At 36.7% G+C, this 17,164-nt stretch overlaps 1 protein-coding gene across 2 annotated transcripts in view; it reads left to right on the top strand.

The window, feature by feature from the left end:
- Positions 1-17,164, top strand: part of LOC133522764 (lysine-specific histone demethylase 1A) — a 441,475-nt gene that overhangs the window by 109,890 nt on the left and 314,421 nt on the right. The window lies entirely within an intron of this gene.

The raw sequence follows: 17,164 nt of genomic DNA, 5'->3' as shown, positions 1-17,164 counted from the left end.
AATTGAATAGGTACATATGTATTTTAACTTGCCCACGGCTTCGTCCGCGTAAAGCAAAAAAAAGGTTCTCAGTTCGACCCGTATGTTTGTATGAACACATGTAGGTATGTATGTTAGTCCGCGATTATTAGATTTAGAATCATGTCCTGAAAAATGCAATAAGTATTCCACATTTTTATACTCTTTTAATACTTCCTTATGAACAACATTTTAAGCCATGTGTCGTCAAGCTCACCATACTTATTAACCTATCGAATGAGCTAATGCTTTTACGGATACTGGAAAGCGATATGTAAATGTACTACATACCTATACGAGGCCTGGACGTTAGTAAGCTGACGATGTGAGTTGTGCTGGTGTCCGACTTTATTACCTACATATAAATAAATAAATATTATAGGACATTATTACACAAATTGACTAAGTCCCACAGTAAGCTCGATAAGGCTTGTGTTGAGGGTACTTAGACAACGATATATATAATATATAAATATTTATAAATACTTAAATACATAGAAAACACCCATGACTCAGGAACAAATATCCATGCTCATCACACGAATAAATGCCCTTACCAGGATTTGAACCCGGGACCATCAGCTTCGTAGGGAGGGTCACTACCCACTAGGCCGAACCGGTCGTCACACATGAACATGAACATCCACATGAACATGAGTTTCACATGATTATCCACCTGGTTTCTTGAGCTTAATAGTCGCCTCCAAACCTCCCCTTATAGCGACCCCATTCCTCACACAAAGTATACCTTAAGTTCATATTAGCCTCACTGGATCACTGTTCATTCTGAGTACTGATAACGTTGGTCACAATCTACAAGAGACACATCATTATTCTAAAAACACCATAAGAACGTCCTTGACTTGATCTAAAAGCAAATATCACTCCCCCGTAGATTTGTTCGCACACAACCTCCTTTTTCCTTCTGTCGTTCTCATCTACCCTCTGAACTTCAGCCAATTCGCACTATCAATAAACTTGCGTTGAAGTTGGACATATTTACGTGCTCTCTGAATGATCTCTTAAAGGCTGCAATGTTAACATTCATCACAGGCCTTTGCGTCTATTGCAGACGATTTAAGCATTGCTGTTTAGACAGCGGGTTTGGTGACTGTGGAGGCCGATGCGTGAGCGGCACGACCTCCCACATTTTTGGCAGAAAAAGCTCATGCCACCTGAGGTTCCAGTCCCGATTTGCTTTCTGCGACACCTTCTGCTATCTAACGTAGTAAACCAGGCTTGGTCGCATAGCTTTCTCCCCTCCACAACACGCTTGCGCCATCCATCACGGTCTTCAGCTAAAGTTTCCCAGGCATGGTGGTCGATTTCAAATGCTGACATGTCTCGCTTAACACAGTCTTTAAAGCGCAGCATCGGTCTTCCAACGTTCCTTTTAGCATACGCAACTGCACCAAGCAAGACACGTCGAGGTACTCTAAAGGATTCCATCCGGTGCACATGCCCCAGCCACCGCAAGCGTCTCTGTTTGAGAAGAGCGGCAAGACTGGGCAGCTGCGCTTTTTCAAGAACCCTCTGATTTGTCACTTTGTCCTGCCAAGTTATGCCTAAAATGTTGCGTAGACAGCGCATGTGAAAAGTGTTGAGCCGTCGCTCCTGTTTTGCATACGTCGTCCAGGTTTCTGCTCCGTACAAGAGTATACTTAGAACGCAAGTATGGTATACTATCATCTTGGTTCTAACAGTGAGGTGTTTGTTACACCATACCCTTGAACGTAGCCTCCCGAACATGGTCGCTGCTTTGCCAATACGAATATCGATCTCTGCATCAAGCGAGAGATTGTTTGACACAGTCGACCCAAGGTAGCAAAACTTATTGACGACTTCCAGAGCGGTGCCATCCACCAGTATTCTGGGTGTTTCCGCACTGCCCTGCACTAATACGACTGTCTTTTTGGCATTGATGGACATGGAGAACAAAGTGCATGCCCGGGAAAACCTGTCCATGATGTTTTGTAAATCAGCTGCAGAGTTTGCCACAAATGCCGCATCGTCAGCAAACAAGAGACTGTCGACGAAGAAGTCCTCGCGGTGTTTTGCTGATTTGAGGAGAGAGATGTTGTATAACTTCCCGTCGTTTCTTGTATGCAAATGCACCCCCTGTTGGTTATTACTAAAAGCAGCCTTTAAAAGTAGTGAGAAGAAAATACCAAACAGTGTGGGTGCCAAAACGCAGCCTTGGCGTACACCCCTCCTCATTTCAAATTGCTGGGATATTTTGCAGTCATAAACCACAGTGCCTTTCATGTCATCATGAAAGGATTTGACTAGATGGAAAAGTTTAGGTGGACATCCAATATTCTCAAGTGCCCTATATAGTCCCTCTCTGCTGACAGTGTCAAAAGCCTTATTGAGATCTACGAAGGCTACAAACAGAGGTGTGTTCTGCTCTCTACACTTTTCCTGTAGCTGACGAAGTGAGAAAACCATATCTCTCATACCAGTGGAACGCTGGGGACGGAAACCACATTGTGACTCCGGATATACACGATTTGCAAGTTTTTGGAGTCTCCCGAGTACTACATTAGGTTGAGTTTATAATTATATTGTTACTAACTCTGATTATTGGTTTGTCGCTTATCTATCGCATTAGGCTAAACCTGTAATGATAGATTTAAGTTTTATTAATAAATAAAAATAAGTAAAAAACTTTGAGGTGTAAGTTTACACGGGAGCACGCCACATAGAACTGACCGTCGGAGAAACAGTCCTGTCGTAATATCTATTAGGATAACGCGGGTCTCGTTCCATACCTCAAAAGCTAAAAAAGAACCCTTATAGGATCACGTGTGGCTGTCTGTCAATCCATCTGTTACTCGTACAACCGATTTGCTCCGAAACCACTGGACCGATTGCATTGCAATTTGGCAAAAATACTTTCAACATCTTTCATGTCCACAATATTAAATTTTAAAATAATTCAATGCCATTTTCGTAAATATCGTCCGAAATAACCATAAAACGACACCCATACTCGTATTGATATTTAGTCATTTCTATCCCATCGCACCCCAACAGGGGATTTGTATTTCACGTCCACCTCGTTAGATTTTACAGTCGTTGTTATTTTCGTAATCAGCGACCCGATAAACCATAGAAATAATACCCATGTTGATTTTTAGACTTTGTCACCATAATTCCCCCTTTTAGGGGTTAAATTCTCACAAAACCTGAAATACGTGCTTACACATTTATCGTTAGGAATACTCTTGTAAAGTTTCGAATAAAATAGTCATACTAATCTTGTTTCCCCATACAAATTTGGACCCCCATTTCACCCCCTTAGGGGGTGAATTTTGAAAAACCCTTTCTTAGTGCACCCCTAGACCTGTTAAAGAACCTATGTGCCAAATTTGGAATCTCTAGAACCAGGGGTTTAGGCTGTGCGTTGATATGTCAGTCAGTCAGTTTCTTCTTTTATATATTTAGCTTAGGTAATTGAATTAATTTGCAGACCCACCTCATTGCAAGCGGAAGTAGTAACATTTACTTCGTTATAATTGTAAAAGTACTGATTTAGTGAGATATGTAAGTAAATTAAGTAAATATTCTTTATTGTGTACGATAGAGTACAGTTAAAAACAGATAGGAAATGAAAACAAATTATAAAAATAATAATAATATTAGTGTTACTGGCTCAATTTCGTTTACATCCTGCTCCAGGATCTTGATGGAGTCGTAAATTCATCTCTTCATTTGTACAAGCTTGCATTGTCAAGAAATGAAAGTAAATCGTCACCCATTGTCCTCTTCCGAAATGCAAAACTAAATTTGCCAGATTTAAAAAAATAACTACGTGTATTCACGTATTAAAACGTCGACATTTTACGTTTAAATGCAGAGTAATTCCTAATTACTTACGTGTTTTCGTAGAACTTTTTAGTAAAATTTGTCAAAAAAAAAACTGACAAAAAAAGCCATGTTATAAAATATTTATCAGAAAACAATTAATTTATTACTTACATTAATTAAATGCATTGGTTGCTATAAACTTTGTGCAATCATTACCTACTAGGTTAAGTTAGGTTAGAACTACGACCCTTACAGTAGCGAACTACCTTCCAAAAAAGTAGATATGTGAAATTTCTACAGTAAAACTTGTGTAACCTTTATTTTGTGATTTTATAAAACTAGTTATTAAATTAAACATAACATTTCAAAATACAAATAAAACACACGCAACTTGTGGCATTGATGATGGATAAAAACTATTCCCAGGGCCTAAAACTATCGCCATACTAAATTTCACCTAAATCAGTTCAGCGGTATAAGCGTGAAGGGGTAACAGGCGGATAAACACAGTTGCAATCGCATATATAATATTAGTAGGAATTTTCGGTATAAAAAAATTAAATTCGGTATAAAAGTTTTTTTGTGAAAATTTTTAATCCTTTTAAATACAATATCAATCCACAGCGCAGGCTTCGTCAAAGGGTTTTTGTGAAATTACTATTTGTAAATAGTTATGTATGAAATAATAGTCAACCTGAATGCAGTTCATTGAGTAGTATCGTCTTGAATGCCGGGCAATTTATGTAAAGCACATCTGAAACATTGATGCAATATTCCTTTTCGTTCTCGTACCACCATACTTGCTAGATTATCTCGAGAAATAAATCAAAACCAACCTGTGCCTAACGAGGAATGCGTTAGTTTTATTACTCTCCTTATTAATCATATTTTTATATGCAGCCGATGCAAAAAGAGCACGTTATCTGAGCGCGGCGAGTAGTGAGTCCGTGTGGCGAGCGCCAGTGGGAGTGCGGCCCGTATGGCGGTTCACACTGGATGCGTTTCGCACGTCGCTCCGATATGCGAGCGGGATGCCGCTATAATACGCGCATAGAGTTGTCTCGCTCAAACATCGGTGCGACGTGCGAATTGCATCTAGTGTGATAACCGCCTATGACGGCGACAGCGACTAACTCTGCCGAGTGCCCCGAGTAAGCATCCAACTGATTAAGGCACACAATCAGGTCTGTAGTTCAGCCGAGCCTGCCCTTTGAATTTACGATGTGCCCGACCGACGCTTATCGCATGCGAATGATCTGCCCACGGCGTACGGACCGCTCCGCACACATATTTTATTTTATTCTCGCTACCGTGATGTAATGAGCTGATAAATGGGAGAAAACCACCAATTAGTGTCGATGAATTTATTGTTTCTACTTAAAACGCAGGAGGGCCACATACTTACTGATAAATCGTAAATTGCGTTTTTAAATTTGTTACCCTTTGGGATTTAAATCAACAATTAGATTATTGTAATTACACGGATTGTCAATTAAGGATATCTGTATGGAGATTAATGTTCCACCGAGGTTTATAATTTATTCGATTCTTGCCCCGAATCTGAGAATGTGGCATGCATAATAAAATTAAATTTTTATCGGACTGCTGGAAAACATTGCTCTCACAAATTTTAATGTTACGGGATGTATAGAACAGTGCATTTACAAAGTTGAGATTGCCTTTGTGAGCTCATTAATACCTGAAACATACGGAATAGTTTAGTAACAGGCTGTTTATGCATAGGCAAGTTCGGGGCTCGTTTGTGTTGTGATGCATGCAAATCCGCTCCACTTGAGTCACTCGAATGTGCCTAGACAATAGTGTATGAGCGCTCCGGTGCTACGCCTAACCATTCGTACCCGACTCGCTGTGAGACCGACTATACAGATGCGTTGATGCCTTGTGAATTCCTAGGCTGTTTTCTGAGGATCAATCGATTCCTTTGTTTGAACGTCGACATAACAATCGAAAACAAAACGACAATCGGGGGGCCTAATTTGACTTGAAAAAGTAATAAAAGGTGACAGGGCTACCGTAGTTCTGATATGTCGATGTCGGCTGAACGGATAAATTATGTTATGATTACGACATGTCGCTTCTGGTGCGTCGTTATTCAAAATTGACAGTGCTTAGTAGTTTGTCAAATAGACTCAACGATTTGCTTTCGTTTGAATTGATTATCCGTTCATTTTGATTAGCTCTAGGAAGGGGTTTTACTTGCAGAGCTACCGCTACTAATGAAAGGGTTATTAAAAAAAAATCATATGTGCTGTCAACGCGCTAGCCACCCAGTTCTTCATTTTAAACATAAATAAGCAACATTGATTCTATTTTTATGAAGAGAAAGTTGAAAATGGCATAAGCTTTATAAGGGATACCCCTTCAAAAGGGTTAGCACTTACACTCTGCATCTTTAGGTATTTAAATAAAAGTAAACAAACAATTTGTACATTTTCGGGTAGTTTTAATATTTATTGGTTAACCAACCAAATACAAAACCGCCTGGATCTGTCACTGAACGACCTGACTTTAAACCTAGATTATTTTATCATGTAATGTTTTCATCTCCCCTCAACTGGCTTAAGGAGCCATTTGAGGGTAGATTTTGTTTACCTTTTTTAAATACCTAAAGATACAGAGTATAGGAACGGGGATCAGACATTCGAAAGAAGAGCTGCTTACTCGTATTTTGAATAACTTTAAAAGCCGAATGAAAGGGTTTACAGAGCAACGGGCTCTGATAAGCAAAGCCTAACGAAATACTCCTTCCAAAACCCTCGAAGGGGATACCGATTTCAGTAAAATATGACTCCTTTTCGGTTGAACAGTTATAATTTATCTTTTTGTTTCAGGCAATAATTTATTGTTGAAACCGGATTTCAAATTTGTGTAAGCATTTTTTACTTATCTATTCTCGCGTTGAAACAAATTTAGCATATGTTAGGCGTCCTATTTATCTGCATTGAAAGAGCAACGTCTACCCGATCAAAGGTACACAATACCCGCTGACAATTCACTAGCGTTGGCTCTGAATTAAATTAGGACCACATCGCACAAGTTGCTCGGAAACAGAAAGATAACACATTTATACTGCAATAACAACTTTACTAGACAATGTTTATTAAGGCAATAGCGGTGCTCAGTGTAGGGTTCCGTAGTTACCCGTCTGTCACAATACGAGTAGGCTGCCTTGAACGGGAACTATTAGTATCATGTATGTACAGTTGCGGAATTTGAACGTTTGTCCCTTTTCGATTCTGTGTAACGGCATTAAGGTAAATGATAAATAAATAAATATTATAGGACATTATTACACAAATTGACTAAGTCCCACAGTAAGCTCAATAAGGCTTGTGTTGAGGGTACTTAGACAACGATATATCATAATATATAAATATTGTATAAATACTTAAATACATACAAAACACCCATGACCCAGGAACAAATATCCATGCTCACCACACGAATAAATGCCCTTACCAAGATTTGAACCCGGGACCATCAGCTTCGTAGGCAGGGTCACTACCCACTAGGCCAAAGGTACAAAAGTGACGAACCTTCAAAAATACTGTACATAAACGTTTCGCTACTGTCACATTTTTTTTATACTACGTCGGTGGCAAACAAGCATACGGCCCGCCTGATGGTAAGCAGTCTCCGTAGCCTATGTACGCCTGCAACTCCAGAGGAGTTACATGCGCGTTGCCGACCCTAAACCCCCCCTCCCCCCCTCGTTGAGCTCTGGCAACCTTACTTAGCGGCAGGAATACAACACTATGAGTAGGGTCTAGTGTTATTTGGCTGCGGTTTTCTGTAAGGTGGAGGTACTTCCCCAGTTGGGCTCTGCTCTAGATCTGGAATGACATCCACTGGCTGTGCCCTACCACACAAAGCGAGATGAAATTCACAATGCCCATACCTCTCTTATGGGCGTAAGGTGAAAAATGTATTCACTATTCATTATTTTTTATTATACAATACTTCTTGCAGTAACGAAACGGCCAAGCCACATATTTTGACTATGGTGTAGAGTAGACTTAGAAGCTAGGCTCTACAAGAGATCTAATAACTTTTTGACAATGCGAGCCTTCTGGCGACATTTTTCATAAAAAACCGGCCAAGTGTGAGTCGGACTCGCACAGGAAGGGTTCCGTACCATTATCTATAAAAACGGTCACCCATCCAAGTACTGATCCCGCCCGACGTTGCTTAACTTCGGTGATTGGATGAGGAACCTCGAGATTGGAAAGAAATATTTATTTTATTCTGTTTATAGTATTTGTTGTTATAGCGGCAACAGAAATACATAATCTGTAGAAATTTCAACTGGCTTGCTGACTATCACAGTTCATGAGATACAGCCTGGTGACAGACAGACGGACGGACGGACGGAGTCTCAGTAATAGGGTCCCGTTTGACCCTTTGGGTACAGAACCCTAAAAATGTTATTGATGGGATTTCACTTCTTTTTTAGGGTTCCGTAGCCAAATGGCATAAAACGGAACCCTTATAGTTTCGCCATGTCCGTCTGTCTGTCTGTCTGTCTGTCTGTCTGTCTGTCTGTCTGTCTGTCTGTCTGTCTGTCTGTCTGTCTGTCTGTCTGTCTGTCTGTCTGTCTGTCTGTCTGTCTGTCTGTCTGTCTGTCTGTCTGTCTGTCTGTCCGAGGCTTTGCTCCGTGGTCGTTAGTGCTAGAAAGCTGAAATTTGGCATGGATATATAAATCAATAAAGCCGACAAAGTTGTACAATAAAATCTAAAAATTTAATTTTTTTTAGGGTACCTCCCCTACACGTAAAGTGGGGGTGAAATATTTTTTTTGCTTCAACCCTCGAGTGTGGGGTATCGTTGGAAAGGTCTTTCAAAACTAATAGGGGTTTTCAAGAAACATTTTTTAATAAAGTGAATATATTCGGAGATAATCACTCCGAAAGAAAAAAAAATGTGTCCCCCCCCCTCTAACTTTTGAACCATAGGTCCAAAAAATATGAAAAAAATCGTGGAAGTAGAGCTTAAGAAAGACAATAAATGAAAACTATAGCAGACATGATCAGTTTAGCTGTTTTTGAGTTATCGCAAAAAGTTTTCCCTTCATAGTAAAAAGACTTACTTTAATTAGGTACTGATTATGCAAATTTGCCTATTTGTTTAACTCGGGTGAAAGGTACCGTTACATCCCTTGGTTAACAATTTACTATACTTTAAGCTCCAGTTTAGCTTATTGTGACAGAAGAGTAACTACGGAACCCTACACTGAGCGTGGCCCGACATGCTCTTGGCCGGTTTTTGTAAGTTGCTTATGACAATCTTCCATTCCCTAATTTACTCATAAAGGGTTGGGGGTGATTTACTATTAAAATCCTGAAATACCTATCTGGGGGCATCTTTTATACATTCTGCTTTTTTTACTGATTCCCCATACAAACTTAAACCCCTTTTTCCCCCTAACGTACTTTTTCTCCCCCTTTTCACCCTTACGGGGTGATTTTGGGGTTGAAAACACTAGTTATAGGAGAGATAGGAGGATATACTGGATATGGAATACTATATCTTTTCCTATAACAAAAACCTATCTACTCGTACAGTCAGCGTCAAATAGTTTGTAGCAGTCAAAGGGGCCAAATAGTTTGGTACACCATATATTTAGTATGATGAACTATTTGGCTACTTTGGTTGCTACAAAGTATTTGACGCTGACTGTACATATCAAATTTATTATAACCAGCGGTTATTGATTCCCCATACAAAATTCCACCCCCTTTTCACCCCTTTTGGGGCTAAAAAAGGTTTTGAATTTTTATGTTGTTTGTGTACTAATACTATCCTACATACCAAACTTCAGCTTCCTAGGACTTCTCCTAAGGGAGGGTAAGTACCCTAAGGGTTTTGATGATCATCAGTGAGTGAGTGAGTCAGTGAAGAAACCGGGGTTTCTTTAGATATGAATAAAATCTAAAGTATGAGAGCTATGCAATTGATTTTGTTTTTGTTTAATAAGTCCACTATTAACATTATATCCCGTGAATTTTGTGTATCTGATATAATTCAAACCCAAGTTATGAGGGTTCAAAAACGACGAAGAGCTTCGAGAAAAGGTAGGTAGTGCCTTTGCGCTTCGCTTTGCTCGTCTTGGCGGAGGCACTACCGTGCCCCCAGATGTATCGTTGAAAAAACTCAATCATCTTAAAACTTTAAAGTGTCAATAAATCATATTATTAGTTTTATAATTTTATTACTATCTTACGTAGCAATTACTTGTAGTTACGCAAATTACACAGCGTTCATTAAAACATACGGAAATTAGTAAACTGTTCAATACCTATTGATTTTGTCTCGTAAAGTGGTAAGCACCTTTTCATAATTACTGCTAATTTCATAAACGTGACTTAAATATCTTCAGTTGCCTAGAAGATATCATAAAACATCGTTTACGATTCAATAATTTATGTTTATGGGATGTAGTCCGTTAGCTACAATTGTGCATTCTGTAATGATTTAAGGGAGTTTTGTAAAAGTAACGAAAGGGTTCCATCAATTAGTTATGAAAACACTTATTACTATTATCATTTAATGATTATGATAAAGACATACGATTCATTTGGATAATACGTTTTAAATTACTCTTTTTTTGTCTCTTTTCCATTGTATCGAGATGCAAAGTAAACATCCAAATAACATCATATCTTACTTGCAACCAACATTTTATAGCGTTAACATTATATTCCTAAGGACTTAAATCATGATTAATAAAAAATAGGCGTGGTTTATATTACTGAACCGGCAGTGGGTATTGTTTTGCCAATATTACCTATGTTAGATTAGCAAGGGATCAGGCAGTCTTACAGTAAAAAAAAAACGGACAACGTAAATAATGCACACACCGTTTTTGGAAGAAATGCGGAATAAAGAATGCAAATGACATTTCGGAATGATGTAGTATGCACCTTTCTTAAGAATCTTTGATTGAGTATATCGTTGAAATAAAAGCTACTTGTAATTAAACAAAGTTCCTTATACAGCTCGTGTACATAACATAAATAAATAGAGCGAGTGATTCATAAGGGGAATTCGACTTAGCTGTTTATTATACGTTGTTTTAATTGGTGAATATTGATTACTGGCCATAACAGAACTGCATTATTAATCCAAACGAAATATATATTTTTAATTATTAAACTATCACACTAAAGTTATTCTCTGTAAGCATTTTAGATCTTAGCTACTCACGTAACTGAGTCAAATATATGACAATAGCGTAGTTTCTGTCTTACAAAACTTCAGTAAAAAAAAAAAAAATTTAAAAAAAAAAAACGCGCCCAGTAACTTTCGTGCCAGGCTTGTACGCTAAAGTGAAAAATGTTTATAAAAGGTCTTTAAACCGTGTCACGCAACAGGCTACCACTCAGATCGAAATCTACCATAATTAAATATCTTATACACCCTTTAATACCCCTATTTATTTACTCGTCGTCTTGCTCTCGTGAATTAATTAAGATTGATACGAAATGCTCTTTTAGGTCAGTTTTAAAATAAGACTTGTTCGCATGCTATAAAACGTTTTTAAACGCTCCGACGTACGGACTAAATCAATTTGGCTCTAAGGTATTTTGAATGTAAATAATAAACAGAATTTCATTTTATTTACAAAATATATACATCAAAGTCAAATAGCGCTTAATGTCAAATGACATCTCAATTTATGACGTTTCCTGACTTATAATAATGCTGCTTTAACATTTATTTTATATGGTTAGACATGTTTTACAAGTAGTAATTGAATAAATTAATAAAAAGCTGTTACTATAGACTAATTAAATTATTTTATTATGCCCTTAAAGTGCATACAATTATTTATTTTGGTAATACATGTCCCTTATTTTTTTAGGTTTTTAATTATTTTGACGAATATTTATTTGTATAATAAGGATATGTTATATCCTCCTCTTTAAGCTGCTAATAAGAGGCCATTCTGTAAGTAAGTTTTCTAGATAATATTCGGATTTTGTAACTAAAAGGTTAATATTTTACTTTACTTTTTTGAAAATTTGTCGATATTGATTTAATTTTTTCAGTTCTAACAGTTGCATTTTCTCTTTTGTCCATACAAAAGACTTCAACGCGTGTGTATAACATATTGGGTAATATGTATCGTGCATGTCACTATTTTAGTATCATATATAATCAAACGTGAAATAAAATAATATATGATATATGCAATGTACTTAAATCTGTTAAAAAATATTTAAAAAGAGAACTATTGTTTGATATTATGCCATTTGGAACGTGAGGAGTGTGCGTTTAAATTTGTCAATTTAATGAAAATATTAAACCCGTTACAAAAACCTGGTATTTTAATCTACTAAATGGCTTATTGAATGTCTCATTAATTTATTACTTAACTGTTATCAGTTTGTTATCTACTTATGTAATAGGGTAAAACTACGCAAATCAGCAACTGAATGAAATCGAAGTTTCAACGTAACCTAAAAGTGTAGCGACTCTTTGAGGCATTCTTAGCAAAAAAGAAATGATAGTTTAATCAGGCATATTTCATATTTTTAAAATGTACTAACAGAGCTGTCAGCATTTGTATCCATATTCTTCCTTAATATATAAATGACATCGACAAATTTTTATTTATCCAAAAAGCTTATCCCGTATTTGTAAAACAATCAGCACAATCATTAAAATATTTTGGCTAAAGCAGGTGCCCTTCGCGTGTTGAAAATTACCCGTCAATCCAATCAGCACACCTGCTTAAAACTAACGAGGCTGAATTACTACTAGTCTCATAGCAATAACAAATAAATGAACCGTGTGTAAGGCGCAAGTCGTATAATTAGAGTGAGATTTTGTTTTATTTGCTGGCTGCTTAAACGGCGAAGTTGGACCAGTGATGTGCCATTCCAAGGATATATTAGCACTCAATGTCACACTCACAAATAAGTTCATTTAAAAGTAAGCCAAAAAGTTTGAATGTAACGTTGCAATAGACATAGGTCTCTTTCTCTAAATATAAATGTCAAATTTTAAAGGATATATTCCTACTGTTTCCCTAAAGGTGATATTCCTAATTATCCTAAGTTTTTAGAAATGTATCCATGAACATATATTCCTGCTTAAATAAAAAAGTAAGTCGTAAAAAATATCTATTTATATAATATTAATATTTCTATTTTGCCCGATTTTTCTTTGACAGTTGTGGGACAACATGATCAATTGTGTTAAGCCAGTGGGAATGGAGTTCTATGGACGCTTTGCCATTAATTGCATATTCCAGAGAAAAGGAACATCGGGAATATTGCTTACTTACATAATATGGCACATCACTAGCGGAGGTGCGTTTGCGGCAGCAGCAATTATTCACGCCAACTTACTTAAGATTAGTCATCTCTTTACACGTACAATACGAAGCTGGAGCAGTAAGAAAAAAATTTTTTTACGGATCATGCAGATTTTTGTCATGTTACTGATTCATGTTTCCAATTAATTTTATAATAGACCATTTGTGACGGTTTATGACGGCCTCACGGACGGATGGTGTCACGTTTTGAAAAAGCTTCACCTTAAATCACACGCTGAAAACGTTATTCCAGCAGGTCGAGCACGTACTATTTTATGTAAGTAAAAAATATTGGTTACAGCTGAAAATAATGTACATATAATGGTGTGGTAGAAAATCGAACTTATTCCAATGAGGGATATCTTCCAGCAATTAACCTACAAAAGTAGACTATACCTAACTAAAGTAATTATAAAATTAATTATCTAACTTATTATGAATAAATAAATATCTATATATAAAACATGAAAATTAGAAATATATACTATGAACCGTACACATCTTCCTTTCTACCTTCCAAATAATTCGTCGTTATATTTTTGATCCAACAGAACTTTAATATACTTTTAATATACTTAATGAGTAATGACAGTGATCACCATCACGTAAACCTATCGCTTTTTGTATAGGTATTTCTAGGAAAAGTTTCCAAATGTGGGATTGTCAATTCTTTTTGTCCTACGCTTTTTATGCAGTCTTGGTCAAACGTCGCACTACCTTGACGAGAATTTCCCACATGTATTTCCTGTCCTTTATATTAAAAAGTAAAACAAATCGCAGTCTTTGCACGAAATAACTTATTGTATAGTACATAAACTACTACTTAGTAGCAGTCATAAATACTATAACAGTTTGATTTCAATACTGGTCCGCCATTATTATGCAGCGGGGATCAAGTCCGCGTGAACGGGCAACGCGAGATCGGAGCTGAAGTTTTAATAAGAGCACGTCAGGTTGCCAGCGAGCCTGTGAATAACTGCGCAGCGAGAGAATAAACCAAATTCATACTTATTTATAAACAGTCTTACCCGTTAATAATTCCGTGTTCCGGCATGAAGAGTTAGTCTGTATGTTACATACTTGCGAATATTTGTCTACATAACTAAAAGTCTAAAAGCTGATATTTCAAAGACTTTGATATCTTACTCCTGTTTTCGATTTTTTCTCCTTCTAAAGTCATATTATTAATTTTCCAACATTAAGAGAAGTTGAGCCCTCAACAATGGCAATGAAAAACTAAGTGCTGGCTAAAACTTATCTAGAAGTGTTAAAATTGATATCTCCCGGTGCCTACTACAGGTGTCTCGTAAACCTTAAGAATCACTTTTAATCCGACTTTTATCAGACTACCTTTACCAACTTCCAATACCATCACTTCACTTATTTATGCAATACACATTTAATCGCAACAAAAACGGTTTAATATTACTAATTGAGCGTGTATAAATGCCATGCATTTCTAGGTTATTAATCCAATTGAACCGGTTGCTCTATTTGCTTGGCATGCGTGTTGCCGCTTGAAAAAACCGGGGAATTCGTTGGAATTACTCGCAATGTTATGATGATATACCATGATTAATATGGCATTGTAAAAATGTAAAGAATACTGATTTTATTATTTATTACAGACACTGTTTCTTAATGTTTTTATTTGTTGAAGCTTGGTATTAAATGACGTTTTACATCTCATCTACAAATAATGGCAAAGAGGGCAAAGTTAGGTCAGCCGAGGCTTATGAAATTTTTATTTTAGTGGTCTTTTTTTTGCTTTGTGAAAGCAAAAACCAATTACACGCGGCGGTATGTCTCATCCCATTACATTTGCAAAGTTTCATTTGGTTGGCATCTCTTTATAATATTAAAATGAAGTCGTTGAAGTCTGTAAAGGGTGTTAACGTGAACATGCTTGAATAGGTACATTACCTCTACATGCACCAATTAGCTTCTTAGAGTAGTATATAATTAATATATACCTTCTTGTTACAACAGTTATTTATTTATTTATTTAAACTTTATTGCACAATACATGAAGAGTACAAATGGCGGACTTAATGCCAGAAGGCATTCTCTACCAGTCAACCATGAGCCAAACCGAAAGATCCTAATTGGTGCAGGGTCAGAATACGGAGTAAAATGAACAAAAAATTATATCACAAAATTATATAAAATTATACTTACATAAATAATATGATACATAAATTATTATTTCTCATTGTTTTAATAAACACTAAAACTAATATGCATACATTTTTCATTTTAAGTTATTTTTATTAGTAGGTAGTCTATAGGTATGTACAGCGTAACAATCAACTGCTGAAGTAGTTTAATTTCTCAATGACTCGAGAATGTTTTCTTTATTACCGATTACCTAGGTATTTTAATTTAACCCAGTGTGGGGCTATAGTGGCTATACGGAATGACTTTACTTTTATGAGAGCAATCTCAAATCGCGAGATAAAACCTCGCTGAGTTTGGCCAGACGTGTGTGTCATCCGTTACATAAATGAGGGTTTATTCTCACCTGTGTTTTTGACTCACATACAATGTTGAATAATACATACATTGAAAAATGGCGCATGGGTTGTTTGGCTAAATCAGGAATATTTTTAAGTAGATACTAGTAAGTAAATAGAGTCTATTCGAAGTTAAAAACTCTTTATTTTCGCTAATACTGTAATAGAGGGGTACAGACCTGCGAAAAGATTATTTAAATGTTGTTTACCACATTAAGAGGAAAGGGGACGGCCGATTCTCCATACAAAAGTATGGTCCATTTCTATGGCGAAGCGACATTTTCCATAATGTCAATATCCAGAATGTCTGTCTGGATATCGACATTAAGGAAAATATTTTTACATAATTTGATGTATATTAACCATAGCCATACCCCTACGTTTAACTTTTATCGATTTTTTGAGAATTGTAAAAATTAGGAGCGAAACACAGATTTCATACAAATTTTTAAATGCTCCTAACTCTTATAATAATGTGAACAAAGTACGGGTATAGCTGTGGTTGATCTACAACAAATTGTGACAAAATATTTTCAATAATGTTAATATCCAGTGAGGAAAATGAGGACTACCTTTGTATGGAAAGGCAATTTCGCGCGAATCCTCCACTTTGGCCTTAACTACAATAGCTTTTATACATTTTGCCTTTGTGTTTCAGTACCAAGGATTTACCCACATACCCGCCTATAGTATGTGATACTGGTATGTAACATGTAACCGCAACAAAAGTGCATGGTAATGTTTTTACATCTTTTACACTCCTAGGGCCATCACTCAAAATAAAACTTTATTTTATCGCCTACAACATGTTTTCCTTACAAACTAATTATATTTTTAAAAGATGTTTCAACGGGTAATTGAATGAATTGTATTGACCTTACGTTGTTACAAAAGATCAAGCAGTTGCAACATGTTCTGCATCCATTCATAACGACAATGTTGCAGCGCCTACATAAAGGCTTATGTATAATATAACTCCAGCGCGTCTGACAAATTCGATTCTGGAGTAAGCAGAGACTTCCGCAGGTTGATAAAAGCGTGTAATTGTAACGTCGGCAGCCATTTTGTTTGCGGGTGGGGTCGACCCGATCCCGCCTTGCGTTTCCGCCACGGGATAATTAAATACTACCCCACCACAAGGCTCCCCTTCCAGATGCATTTTGCTATACAACGGCATTTTGTGGTTGGTAGGGAATTTTGAAACGTCTCCTTTTCACGTATTTTTCTAAGCGTTATAATTTGCAGTGGCACCAAGCATTCATTGTAAATATAAGTAATAATGCAAATCATGGTGGTTATGCTTGGTTGTGCATACTGGCTGGACGTTATAATTTTCGCTATATCTACTTATTTGAGAAACAAATACAATGAGTAAACATAAGACGTGCCCGACATTGATATTTGCGCTATATAGTTTGAACTGAAACAACGATCAACATAATGACGTAGTTATTCGGGTCATTATTACGTCCTCCTATTCGAA

This window comes from Cydia pomonella, chromosome 11, assembly GCF_033807575.1.
Source record: "Cydia pomonella isolate Wapato2018A chromosome 11, ilCydPomo1, whole genome shotgun sequence".
NCBI classification, from domain to species: Eukaryota; Metazoa; Arthropoda; class Insecta; order Lepidoptera; family Tortricidae; genus Cydia; species Cydia pomonella.
This window is presented reverse-complemented; position numbering and strand designations above follow the sequence as displayed.